Genomic DNA, 14,504 nt, shown 5'->3' with positions numbered 1-14,504 from the left:
TTGTGTTTGTAATGTAGCCTCTGTCTTGGAAGCTGTAGTTATGAGCACTAAACTAATCGCTGTCAATTGCTGACAGCTGGCCAATGCCAGCCAGCTCCAAGACAGACCCGCTGCTGGCCAAGACAGCTAGTGTGGAACCAGGTACTGTACCAACTGTACTGGAGAGGCTTGTAGGTTGAGATAAGGACAGGGAGAGATCACTCACCAATTACTGTCATGGGCAAAACAGACTCGAGTGGGGAAAATAAATTAATTTATTGCCAAACAGATCAGAGTAGGATAATGAAAAATAAAACCAAATCTTAAAACACCTTCCCCCACCCCTCTCTTCTTCCCAGGCTCAACTTTGCTCCCAGTTTCTCTACTCATCTCCCCAAGAGGCGCAGGGGGATGGGGAAATGGAGGTTGCCATCAGTTCATCACATGTTGTCTCTGCTGCTCCTTCCTCCTCACACTCTTCTCCTGCTCCAGCATGGGATCTCTCCCACAGGAAACAGTCCTTCACAAACTTCTCCCACATGAGTCCTTCCCACAGGCTGCAGCTCTTCACGAACTGCTCCAGCGTGGGTCCCTCCCACAGGGTGCAGTCCTTCAGGAACAGGCTGCTTCAGCGTGGGTCCCCCACAGGGTCTCAAGTCCTGCCAGCAAACCTGCTCCAGCATGGGCTCCTCTCTCCATGGGTCCACAGGTCCTGCCAGGAGCCTGCTCCAGTGTGGGCTTCCCACGGGGTCACAGCCTCCTTCAGGCACATCCCCCTGCTCCAGCGTGGGGTCCTCCCTGGGCTGCAGGTGGCTATCTGCTCCACCATTAACCTCCATGGGTGCAGGGGCACAGCCTGCCTCACCATGGTCTTTACCACAGGCTGCAGGGGAATCTGCTCTGGCACCTGGAGCACCTCCTCCCCCTCCTTCCTCACTGACCTTGATGTCTGCAGAATTTTTTTCTCTCACATATTCTCACTCCTCTCCTCCGGCTGCTGCTCTGCAGCAGGTTTTTTTCCCCTTCTTAAACATGTTATCCCAGAGGTGCTGTCGCTGATGGGCTTGGCCTTGGCCAGCGATGGGTCCGACTTGGAGCCAGCTGGCATTGGCTCTATCAGACATGGGGGAAGTTTCTAGCATCTTCTCACAGAAGCCACCCCTGTAGCCCTCCTGCTACCAAAACCTTGCCACGCAAACCCAATACACCAAGATTAATATTATTTTTTCATATAGCTGTAATATTGTATTGACATTAATGATACAGTCTTTCAGATGGGCTGTTTCCAGAAAAATGTAACCAATGCACATGATCTACCAAAAAGAAAATGGAAAGCATAAACTGCACCAGAACTTCAAAATCATCTGGTAAAGAATACATTTATCTCCCTCACAGAAGCGTCCTTTATTAAAAAAAAAAAAATATTGTCAGAGATGACACACACGAATGTCTTAGAATATTAATACCAGAGATCTTTTGGTTCTTTAGTGAAATAAAAGATGAAAAGAAATGTCACAAATGCCTTTAGGTAATGGAATCTCCATCTCCAGAATTGTGTAAGATATTAACAAATAAAATTTTTACTGCCTTTTCCATCTATTTTTCTGACATGCACGCATATGAACATAGTTAGATTAGAGATTCAGGGAAAAAAATAAACTAACACTGTGAACTCTCATCCCAGCATAAGGACAATTACACTGAAGAGAGTGGAAGTTATCTGAATTCTTTGAGAAAACCATTATATCAATTATATCAGAAATCTAGAGCACATTTCCACATCACTGTTTATAAACATTAATGTACAATTCACTTCATATGCAACAACTACTTTGTTTTCTACCTAGAGGTATGCCAGCTGTTAGAGAATGTTATGCTATGACTCACTAAAGTTCTATAAAAAGTGAAGTCTTGTAACAACTATGTAACAATATTCAAGACTGTCAGCTTCCAACACTGTTAATGCTAATAATGCTTAAAGAGAGCACCTAAGATTTTTTTAATATTTTCATGAAAAGTAACAGGAGCACAGAACAGAATCACCAAAATCATTTAGATCTCCTGAATATTTTATATTACAAATTCAGTCATTTATTTGAGAAGATCTGACACAATTGCACATGATATTACAAGGCATAATAAAATTTGGATTCTCTTTTACAAAGTTGATAATTGTAGCAGGAATTACACAGTCACCACCTAGGCCATGTTAGGAATTACGCAGATGCCACCTCCTCCATCTGAGACATAAATTCTTTCAGATATTGATTACCTGGACTCTATTAATAATAACAATAAAAATTTAAAAAAAAAACACTAGTTAAAAATTATACTTGAAACTTTAAAAAAATACAATTTCATATAGTATTTTTATGCTTAACTTCATATCCTTTTCTCTATTATAGAACTGAGAAATTCTGGATTTACAGTTGTCTGTGGAAACTGAGTTTTGTCCCTTTTTGCATTAAGTGAAGCAATGGTCCTCCGAATTATCTAAAGGAATCATGAAATAAGAGATATTTGTCAGCATCAGTTGTCACTGATGCTATGTGACAATTAAATATACTCTATACAAAGATATACAATAAGATTTGGCCTTCTGCACCAGTAATACAGAACTGGTATTAAACTACTCTAAATTATTATCATTGAAGACAGTATGAGAGGCAAAAACCCCATACATAATCATGCATAGTTAGAAGCACGCACATTTTGGCAGTAAGTTGTAAGTAAAATACATATGGCACTTGTCAAAAAACAGAAAATGCAAACCAAAACCAAGAGAAAAATCTCTTTTGATCTCGGAGAAAATCCTTCTCAAAAAAAAAAAAAACCACCAACCAAAACAACCCACAACCCTCTCCCCCCAAAGCCTTTCATGTAGACTTAATTAAAGACTTAATTCAGCCGTTCCTAAATATAAAATAAATCAATACTCATCAGGTTCTTCTGGCAAATATCTTCTTTTGTATTAATACACATTCTCCAATTTGAACAGTGCTAGATGGAAATTAAAAACTTACTTTTCACCAATAGACAGCTACTTTAAATACTTCAGTCAGACTGTATCTGTACTGTCCTCAAAGACAAATAAATCTAAATTCAAATCTTCTCAGATAAACTATTTCTTTATTCTTTGTCTTGATTTCCCATAGTCTATCTCCAATAGTAGCTTTCTTCAAAGTTGATGTCTAAAACTAGACACACTGATTTAACTTGTAAGCATTTGCTCAAATAATCTGGTATCTAGATAAATGAGTTAGATATTAAACTGGAATTGCCAAGAGGACTTTAATCTCCAACCAAAGTCTTCCTACAGACAGAATTCCAGTATTCCTGGGATGTTTCTCTTTTCCTAGCAATCCTTAAAGGAAAGGCTATTAATCAATATTCCATGTTTTATTGAAAATGGAACAATGAGGTAAAAGATGTGTGTGATTTTCTTTACTGGCATAACTAATTCACACATTTCATTGACACCAATCCCATCCTCTTTCTTACCTTAAATTTTATGCTCTTTGCTTAAGATCCATCCCTGTATAACAGTTCTAACAGCCATAAAGAAGGACAGCAGCTGCTGATGTTTTCACATGTATCATCAGGAGACTCTCTTCTAAGGAATCTTGTTTATTGGAACCACAGAGCAGTCTTTTATCAGACCATCTGATCATCCACTCAAGCAATTTTGCAATATTTCTAAATTTACCCATAATTCTATAGCTAGTCCTTCTCCTGGTACAATATCAACTATATGAACAGTTTTGTAAATGTATTTAGAAGGTGCCAGAGTTTGCAGGCTAGAAAAAGTATAGTTAGGAAAGGTCTGGCTTGCTGGTATAATAGTTACACCTTGATTGTCACTCTGAGCTCTGTAAATTGACTTGTATTTTAAACCAAATAATCCTTCATTAAGTCCTTTCATTAGGTTACACACAGAAAGTTCTGTTGTCTGTAGAATGGACTGTACAATGGCTGGATTTTCCAAAACATTTTGGTTTCCATTATAGACAGACACTGTTTCAGGACTGCAAGATGCCAGGGAGACAGTATAGCAAGACCCTGCTCTAAACACACTTTAGCTTCTAGCTTTGCCTTGTTGACATTTTAGTGTTGTATGATCATTAAAAAGGAGAGTTTAATTTATGCTCTTGAAGAAGTCCAGAAAAGCTAGTAAGAAATTGAATTCCAAGGTCACTGTACTTTATCAGATCTCTCTCAAGAACATAACTCAAAAAGAGTTCTAAAAAATAACATATTCATCATCATCACGTTCAAATTCCCATGCACCAACTATAGGCAAATTACATTGATTATTCATGTCCTTTCCATATACTTTGTCTTTATGTTTTGTTTTCCAGTTAAGAGCTTTTATCTTGTGGGCAGCATTTTTTCTACCTATTTCAACTTGTCTCTGATGTTCATTCTCCCTGTAAAACAACACACAAATATAAGTACTGTGTTGCATTTAAGGTAATGAATTAATTTGGTAAGAGATGAATCCCCTTGCGTTACAGCCAGTCCTCAGAGATTAGAGGGGCGAGGGGTGACTGGACTTATCTCTTAATAGCTATGCCAATTATAGCCATAACTATAGGCCTGACACCAGATGCACGAACAGCCCATGTGCTGTAGGTCCGGTGGCATTCAAGAGAAGCAGTCAGGTTCATGAATAGTACGGTTTGTTCTTATGCAACATCTACAGATTCTTTGAGATTGCCTACGATAAATGCACAAACTGCAGGTTGGCTATATAGCACTGCACACAAAACCAATTGCAATCACACATACTTAATTCCTGGGTGTACCGGGTCTGGCTGAGCCAGAATTGGTTTTCCCCTGTAGCAGCCCTCATGGTGCTGTGTTTTATGCTGGGAGCTGGCAGGGTGTTGATAGCACACTGGTGGTGTGGCTACTGCTGAGTAGTGCTTACACAGCACCAAGGCTCTTTCTGACATTTCCCCCCCACAGTGGGACGGGATGGGCAAGATCTTGGGAGGGGACACAACCAGGACAGCTGACCCGAACTGACCAAAGGGATATTCCAGACCATATGACGTCTGCTCAGTATAAAGCTGGGAGAAAGGAGGAAGGGGGTGGGGTCACCCTTGGTCCTCCGAGGCAACCACTACGCGTATTGGAGCCCTGCTTCCTGAGAAGGCCCGACATCGCCTGTTCATGGGAAGTAGAGAATAAATCTGTTTTCTTTTTTTTCCTTCTGTGCGCGGACCTTTGCTTCGCTTTGCTTATATTAAAACTGCTTTTGTTTTACCCACAAGGGTTGTTTTTTTTTTTTCCTATCTTATTTTCTTTCCCCTTTGCCCTGTTGTGGTGGTTTGACCTTGGCTAAATGCCAGGTACCCACCAAGTCGCTCTATCACTTCCCCCCCTTTCCCCTTTTTTTCTCAATAGGGCAAAGAGGGGAAAGAAAATAAGATAGGTAAACAAAACAACCCTTGTGGGTAAAACAACAGCAGTTTTAATATAAGCAAAGCGAAGCAAAGGTCCGCGCGCGGAAGCAAAAAAAAAGAAAACAGATTTATTCTCTACTTCCCATGAACAGGCGATGTCGGGCCTTCTCAGGAAGCAGGGCTCCAATACGCGTAGTGGTTGCCTCGGAGGACCAAGGGTGACCCCACCCCCTTCCTCCTTTCTCCCAGCTTTATACTGAGCAGACGTCATATGGTCTGGAATATCCCTTTGGTCAGTTCGGGTCAGCTGTCCTGGTTGTGTCCCCTCCCAAGATCTTGCCCACCCCGTCCCACTGTGGGGGGGGGGAAATGTCAGAAAGAGCCTTGGTTCTGTGTAAGCACTACTCAGCAGTAGCCACAGCACCAGTGTGCTATCAACACCCTGCCAGCTCCCAACATAAAACACAGCACCATGAGGGCTGCTACAGGGGATAACCAATTCTGGCTCAGCCAGACCCGGTACAGTCTCCACCCCTTATTCCATACCATTTACGTCATGCCCAGGTCCCACATAACACTCATTTATTCATTCCGTAAGCTTTCTTCACTCCTCCAGATATTCAGTGGCTTGGCTCCCATCTGTCAAGATGGATGTTCAGGACAGGAGCAGTATGTTTGACTGTTGGACTCCAGCACCGGCTAGGTTTGGGTCATCATCACACGTATCTGGTTCACTCTTCGTCGTTCCTACTTCCTCCATCACTTCCTGCAACATACAACTCAGCCCACAGATTATTTCCCCCCCAAGGTTAAATCTCCTTGAGGCACACACTGAGTAGCCCCATTCTCCCGCGTTACCCACCAAGTACATCCGGGTCCCTGAGCAAAAACAATCCCACGAGTGGGCTTGCCTTTTCCCAAGGGAGGAGCAATCCACACTGCCTTCCCCAGCCATTTCCCCGTGTGTACTACAGGGACCTTATCTCCTCCCACAGTATGAAGGGGTTTTGTTTGGGCAGGACCAGGACGGTTAACAGATCCTCTGGTGTTAATTAGCCAAGTGGCTTCTGCTAAATTTATATCCCAGTGCTTCCGTCCCCCATTGTCCAATGCTCTCAACATAGTCTTCAACAGTCCATTGTATCTTTCAATCTTTCCAGATGCTTGTGGGTAATAAGGGATGTGATACACCCACTCAATGCCATGTTTCTTTGCCCAGGAGTTTATGAGATTATTTCGAAAATGGGTCCCATTGTCTGATTCGATTCTCTCAGGAGTACCATGTCGCCATAAAATTTGCCTTTCAAGACCTAAGATGGTATTTCGGGCAGTGGCATGATTTACAGGGTACGTCTCAAGCCAACCAGTAGTTGCTTCCACCATGGTGAGTATGTAGCACTTGCCTTGGCGTGTTCGTGGCAATGGTCCAATATAGTCCATTTGCCAGGCCTCACCCTATCGAAAACTCAGCCATCGCCCTCTGTTCCAGGGAGACTTTACTCGTGTGGCTCGCTTGATTGTGGCACATGTTTCGCATTCATGAGTGACCTGTGAGATGGCCTCCATGGTCAGGTCCACCCCTCGATCACGAGCCCATCTGTACGTTGCATCTGTCCTGAGATGCCCGGATGTTTCATGGGCCCATCGAGCTACAAATAGCTCACCCTTGCGCTCCCAGTCCAGGTCCAGCTGAGCTACTTCAATTTTAGCAGCCTTGTCTACTTGCTCATTGTTTTGGTGTTCTTCGGTGGCACGGCTTTTGGGCACGTGGGCATCTACATGACGTACCTTTAGAGCCACGTTTTCCACTCGGGCAGCGATGTCCTGCTACAGTGCAGCAGCCCAGATGGTTTTACCTCTGCGCTGCCAATTGGTCTTCTTCCACTCCTGTAGCCACCCCCACAGGGCGTTAGCCACCATCCAGGAGTCAGTGTAGAGATACAGTACTGGCCACTTTTCTCGTTCAGCAATCTTTAGGGCTAGTTGGATCGCTTTTACTTCTGCAAACTGACTTGACTCGCCCTCTCCTTCAGTGGCCTCAACGACTTGTCTTGTGGGGCTCCACACAGCAGCTTTCCACTTCCGATGGTTTCCTACCACACGATAGGATCCATCAGTAAACAGAGCATACCGCCTTTCATCTTCTGGTAATTCGTTATATGGCGGTGCCTCTTGGGCACGAGCCACCTCCTCAGGCAGTGCTCCAAAATCTCTGCCTTGTGGCCAGTCCATGATCTCTTCCAGGATTCCGGGACGGTTGGGTTTTCCCAGTCGAGCTCGTTGCGTGATTAACGCTACCCATTTACTCCAGGTAGCACTGGTTGCATGGTGCGTAGAAGGGATGTTTCCTTTGAACATCCAATGTAATACAGGCAATCGCGGTGCCAAGAGGAGCTGTGCTTCTGTACCAACAACTTCGGAAGCGGCTCGAATCCCCTCATATGCTGCCAGTATCTCCTTTTCAGTTGGAGTGTAGTGGGCTTCTGATCCTCGATATCCCCGGCTCCAAAATCCTAATGGTCGACCTCGAGTTTCACCCGGTATCTTCTGCCAGAGGCTCCATGTGAGGCCATGCTCCCCAGTCGATGTGTAAAGTACATTTTGCACAGCTGGTCCTGTCCGAACAGGCCCAAGAGCTACCGCCCGAGCTATCTCCTGTTTGATGTGCTCAAAGGCTTGTTGTTGCTCAAGACCCCACTCAAAATGGTTCTTCTTTCGGGTTACTTGATAGAGAGGGCTCACCAGCTGACTGTAACCTGGAATATGCATCCTCCAAAATCCCACAAGTCCTAAGAAAGCTTGTGTTTCCTTCTTGTTGGTCGGTGGAGACATAGCTGCTATCTTGTTGACAACCTCCATAGGCACATGGCGGCGTCCATCTTGCCATTTTATTCCCAAGAACTGAATCTCCTGTGCTGGTCCCTTGACCTTGCTTTTCTTTATGGCAAACCCAGCTCTCAGAAGAATCTCAATTACTCTTTGTCCTTTCTTGAACACTTCTTCTGCCTCGCTGCCCCACACAATGATGTCATCGATGTACTGTAGATGTTCAGGGGCATCACCCTTTTCCAGTGCAGTTTGAATTAGTCCATGACAAATAGTGGGGCTGTGCTTCCACCCCTGGGGTAGTCGATTCCAGGTATACTGGACACCCCTCCACGTGAAAGCAAACTGTGGCCTGCACTCTTCTGCCAAAGGAATTGAAAAGAATGCATTGGCGATGTCGATTGTGGCGTACCACTTGGCTGCCTTTGATTCCAGTTCATACTGGAGCTCTAACATATCTGGTACAGCAGCACTCAGTGGTGGCGTCACTTCGTTCAGGCCACGATAGTCTACTGTTAACCTCCACCCTCCGTCAGACTTTTCCACCGGCCATATTGGGCTATTAAAAGGCGAATGTGTCTTACTGATGACACCTTGGGTCTCCAGTTGACGGATCAGTTCTTGGATGGGAGCCAGAGAGTTCGTGCGATACTGCCATCGGTGCACGGTCCTCATAGCAATTGGCACCTGTTGTTATTTAACTCGCAACAGTCCTACAACAAAAGGATCTTCTGAGAGGCCAGGCAGATTAGACAACTGTTTGACCTTCTCTGTGTTCACACTGGCCACGCCAAAAGCCCATTGGTATCCTTTTGGGTCTTTGAAATACCCCCTCTTGAGGCAGTCAATGCCCAAGATACAAGGGGCTTCTGGGCCAGTTACAATGGGATGTTTTTCCCACTTATCCCCGGTCAAGTTAACCTCGGCCTCCAGTACTGACAGTTCTTGACATCCCCCTGTCACTCCTGAGATCCAGATAGGTTCTGCCCCTCTATAACTTGATGGCATTAATGTACACTGTGCCCCGGTGTCGATTAAAGCCTGGTACTTCTGTGGATTTGATGTGCCAGGCCATCGAATCCACACTGTCCAATACACCTGATCATCCCTTTCCTCCTCCTGGCTGGAGGCAGGGGCCCTCTATTCCTGTTCTTGGTCAGAGTATTCACTGTCTGACCCTTGCCGTGCCAGGCCGGAAACTCCTTCATCAGGGCCAAGGGAGGTGATCTCAGTCTTCCTGTATCTGGGAGATCGCTGATTACTTTCTTGTGGTTTTACACCAGCTACATTAACAACCTTCTTGGATGTCTTCTTCTTGGCAGGGGTCTTTCCTCCCAATTCATGTACACGAGCTTCCAACTGAAGGTGGGTTGACCATCCCACTTCCTCATGTCCTCCCCCTGGTCACGCAGGAAGAACCAAAGTTTGCCACGTGTCATGCGCTTGGGTTTCCCTTTCCCTCTGACTGGGACAGAAGAGAACTGATTTCTTGGGGTGCTCCTGACATCTAAGGCACTCGCCCGTAGAGATGAGGAGGTTCCAAGACTCTCTTCAAAGTTCTGAAGCCAGGAAGAGACTGCCTCCACAGTTGGCGTACATCTTAGTCCTTCTCCCATATCCATTTCTGGATAGTACATTGCAGCCAAGCCGACAGAATACGAGGATGGTGCACCTTTAATCACCTTCCTCCACATGGCCCGTGTGCACAGGACATCCTCTGGATTTTTAGGGGCTTCATCATTATCTGGATCACCATAGATGACTTCCAGCACTGCTAATTCTCTCAGGTACTGGACACCTTCATCCGCAGTAGTCCACTTCCCTGGGGAGTTGTCCATAAGCTCTTCCTTGAAAGGACATCTTGCTCTAACACTTGAAAGGAGCCGTCTCCACAGACTGCAAATTCCTGTTTCTTTTCCAATTCCCCTTTCAATTCCTCAATTTCTAGCAAGGGAACCCAGCTGTTGGGCTTCCTTACCTTCCAGCTGCTGAGCATCAGCCCCATTATCCCAGCATCGAAGCAGCCAGGCAGCAATCCACTCACCCGGCTGGTGGCTATAGTCTTTCCGCAGATCTCGCAGTTCTGATGACGTCAGGGACCGGGTAGTTTCTGCCTCCTGTTTGAGTTCTGTTATTCCCTCTTCTGACCCCTTTGCTGAAGGACCCGCTTCTTCCTCTTCTTTCTCCTCCCTTATTAATCGAGGGTATGGACCTGTTGTTCTCCTTGTCCACTGTTTCTTTTTTACTACTGGGGCAATCTCTGCTGTTGTTGTTTTTGTTTGAGTCCCCATCTCCACCACAGTCCTTTGAGAGCACTGAACTGCAGCTCGATAAGCACAGGCCAGGCCCCAGTACAGCGCTAGGAGTTGCTGATTTTCACTGGGATAGGCAAGGCACCCTTCTATCAGGTGTTGTGTCAATTTAGCGGGGTTGCTTGCCTGTTCAGGGGTAAGATCCCAGGCTACAGGAGGTGATAACCGTCCTAGGAATCTGCCCAAATCCTTCCACTCCCCCTGCCACCCAGGGACAGGCCACCTCAGGGCACAATTTGGCATTGGCTCACCCAAAATTTGCCTTCTCTTACACCAAAAACCTACCGAGCTCCACACAACCCACAATAGGCGAACAGCATTAATGAACAGTATCAAAGAGCTAACGTAAGGATTAATAAGTACCTCGGGAGCCTGCAGAATAAAACCACTCATGATGTTCCCAATTTCTTCCAGCATGTTCCCGAGCTTAGCAAAATAAAGATAAGCAGAGCAATCAACAAACCCGTGAGCAGCACAAGAGCTTGTCGCTTACTAACTGCTATAGCTATAGCACAATTAATATAAAACTGCCGTTGTCCCGCCCCACGTTGGGTGCCAAAATAGACTGTGATGGTTTGACCTTGGCTAAATGCCAGGTACCCACCAAGTCGCTCTATCACTTCCCCCCACTTCCCCCTTTTTTCTCAACAGGGCAAAGAGGGGAAAGAAAATAAGATAGGAAAACAAAACAACCCTTGTGGGTAAAACAAAAGCAGTTTTAATATAAGCAAAGTGAAGCAAAGGTCCGCGCGCGGAAGCAAAAAAAAAAGAAAACAGATTTATTCTCTACTTCCCATGAACAGGCGATGTCGGGCCTTCTCAGGAAGCAGGGCTCCAATACGCGTAGTGGTTGCCTCGGAGGACCAAGGGTGACCCCACCCCCTTCCTCCTTTCTCCCAGCTTTATACTGAGCAGACGTCATATGGTCTGGAATATCCCTTTGGTCAGTTCGGGTCAGCTGTCCTGGTTGTGTCCCCTCCCAAGATCTTGCCCACCCCGTCCCACTGTGGGGGGGGGGAAATGTCAGAAAGAGCCTTGGTGCTGTGTAAGCACTACTCAGCAGTAGCCACACCACCAGTGTGCTATCAACACCCTGCCAGCTCCCAACATAAAACACAGCACCATGAGGGCTGCTACAGGGGAAAACCAATTCTGGCTCAGCCAGACCCAGTACAGGGGCCTACGTGCCTTATTACACATCTCAAGGACTTCGTTCTCATTTTTTCAGTAGCCTGTATCACAAAAGACATAATTTCTTCACTTTCAGGACCTACCCAAAGAAAGAAAACCAAGAGATTTTAAATGCAAACTTCTCAGTTTTCACTTATTCTCTCAAATTGAGACACAATGAACTTCAAATCATCATAAATTATAGGCATTTAGAAATACAGACAGAAACTGTGATAAAGTTAAAAAGCACCATCAACTTGGATATTCTTATTGGTATAGACATATCAGAAAGAAAATACAGAATTTGCCACAAAACTCTCTCAAATTTATCTAACTGAAAACTATAATAACTATTTTACATGGGGTATGAAAGAACGTATTGTCACATGTTAATTAATAAGTAGGGTAAAAAAGAAAATTCATTTAATGTTTCCTGGAGAAGGATGCACATTACCTTTAATAATGCTGTTTCTGAGTCACTGCCAAAGATCATGATATTTATCTCTTAGTGGAACCTTTATATCTTCAGGATTAGGAAATACTTTTACAAAAAATCTGTGCCACCTGCACAAATAAAGTATCTTTTCAAGTAGCTAACATACAAGTAAGGTATAATAACTATCATAATGCCAGTAGTTTCTTTCTTTTTCTTCTTTCTTGATCTCTAACATCAATGAGGGTATAAGTAGAGAAAACATGATTAAATTTACGTATTTTTTTCAATATTCTTCTGAAAACTGAAGATCCATCCTTCATCACAAAACCTGCTTCATGCAAAGATAGTACATTAAATACATATTGGTCAGGAAACACCCCAAAAAACCCTTAATTTAATGTAAAAATAAAATAAATACTTTTGCTAGACAAAAAGAGTAGAAACTATTGCACTTCTGGCGGTCTCTTCAATTATCTGGGTTAAATACCAAGCAAAAGCCCAACAAATACCATTAGAAAAATCTAGTTCACATGGACAGGACTATTTTGTAGCAACAAATACTTACTACACATTATATCACTATGCTAATTTTGTCCTACTAAGCAATTAAGAGTCCTCACAGAAATGTACAGCACATCCTTAGAATTCTTCTAACAGCTCTATGCAATTAAAATGTATCTTTACTATATTAGTGTCCTGGTTTCGACCAGGATAGAGTTAACTTTCCCTGGGTTGAGAGGGAGCCCAGCTCGAGGGCCGGGTCCCGATCAGTCATTGGAGTATTTCATACCATGTGATGTCATGCCCAGGGATACAGGTGGGCATACGCTGTTTTCAGGTTCCGGTCCAGTCGTGTGTTGCTGTGGGGGGCGGTCACCGCGCTCGGTAAGCCACTGCTGCATTCTACCCGTTTCTTTTTGGACTCAGTGTTGTTACTGTTGTTCTCTTGTTATATTTAGAAATTCTTTCTTTTTATTCAACCTACAAATTCTCTTCTTTTTGTCCCTCCCCTATTTCATCGGAGAGGGGGGAGGTCACATGGCGTCTGGCTGCCGGCTGAGTTCAAACCTCAACAATTAGTCATATAATTACCTTATGGTTGTTAGTATTTTCCCTTGCAGTTTGGTACCATCTACAATTGTGAGATAATCTTTCACAAAAGTGAAACATTCAACACAATGCACACAGCTCTCTGAACCAACCTACAACAGAAACATGCCATATGGTGAGATTCTATTTAAATAAATGAAATAAAACAACTTGACATTTTTAGTTAGAAGAAAGAATTTAACATTACTTATCTTAACAGTAATTAAAGAAAAAACATTGTGCATTCTTGAGTTTTCAAGAGTGCTCTACAGATAGAGCTCTTTAGTCCCACTTAGTGTTCATGTTCCTTCATATCTATCAGCTGTATAACACACACTGGTTTTCCTTCCTATTTCAGCTGCTACTTCTGATCACCTCCCTGTGCCAGCATTAAGCATTTGTGTGACCATGCAATGAGCAAGAAGAAAGAAATATTTAGTTCTCAGTCAGATCAGTTCCTGATCTGGATCTCTACATAAATGCTGGTGCAAGGGTGTTGAGGGAAGGCAGATAATCACACACCACACCTTTCTGTAGCAACTCAACCTTCCTTAAATGGCTGTGTAACAATGACCTAAGAAAAGCCTGAGTTTACACAAAAAAATTTTATCAGTATATTCCGAGCTTGATTCTGTGCAAACAAAACGCACAAGTAGAATGAGATCTTATAAGCCCTGTGCTTTGTGCACTAAGATGACCCCTTTACCTGAAGCAAGCATCATGTTCTTTGTTACATATTCAACCCTAAGTGATCTGGAACTCACTTCCAGTTAGCAGCTATAACTCCCAATTAATATTAACTTGTTTCTTTCAAATGGAGAAAGAAATTAGTACATATTTTACCAAGTAGGTACAGAAAGACACATAAAAGAAGACACTTTTATGAAGTAGATACCCTATATCTTTAAGTTCTGGTTTCCTAAAAGAACTGAACATGTAGTGTAAAACTATGGGAAGATGACATGTAAAAAGCATGACATCAGCAAAGTCCAGATGAGACTGTATACACCTGCAATGCAATTGCAAGCTTGTTAGTAATATTTACTACTGATAATGAAGTTACAGAAAAACAAGTTAAATGCTTGTTTATCAGGAACACACCGAGCAGGAACCCAGCGAGAGCCGGCATCTGTGAAGACACAAACATAACCCCTGCTCCAAGTTAATATCTCATTCGGTTTCTGTTTCATCTTTCTTAACTTCCTTTTTCCAGGGTCGCACCCATCGACTCGGAACTCATCTAGTGCCGGTATCGGTAATAACGCAGGCATAGCCTCGACCCGT

Source organism: Strix aluco, chromosome W, assembly GCF_031877795.1.
Source record: "Strix aluco isolate bStrAlu1 chromosome W, bStrAlu1.hap1, whole genome shotgun sequence".
Classification (NCBI taxonomy): domain Eukaryota; kingdom Metazoa; phylum Chordata; class Aves; order Strigiformes; family Strigidae; genus Strix; species Strix aluco.
This window is presented reverse-complemented; position numbering follows the sequence as displayed.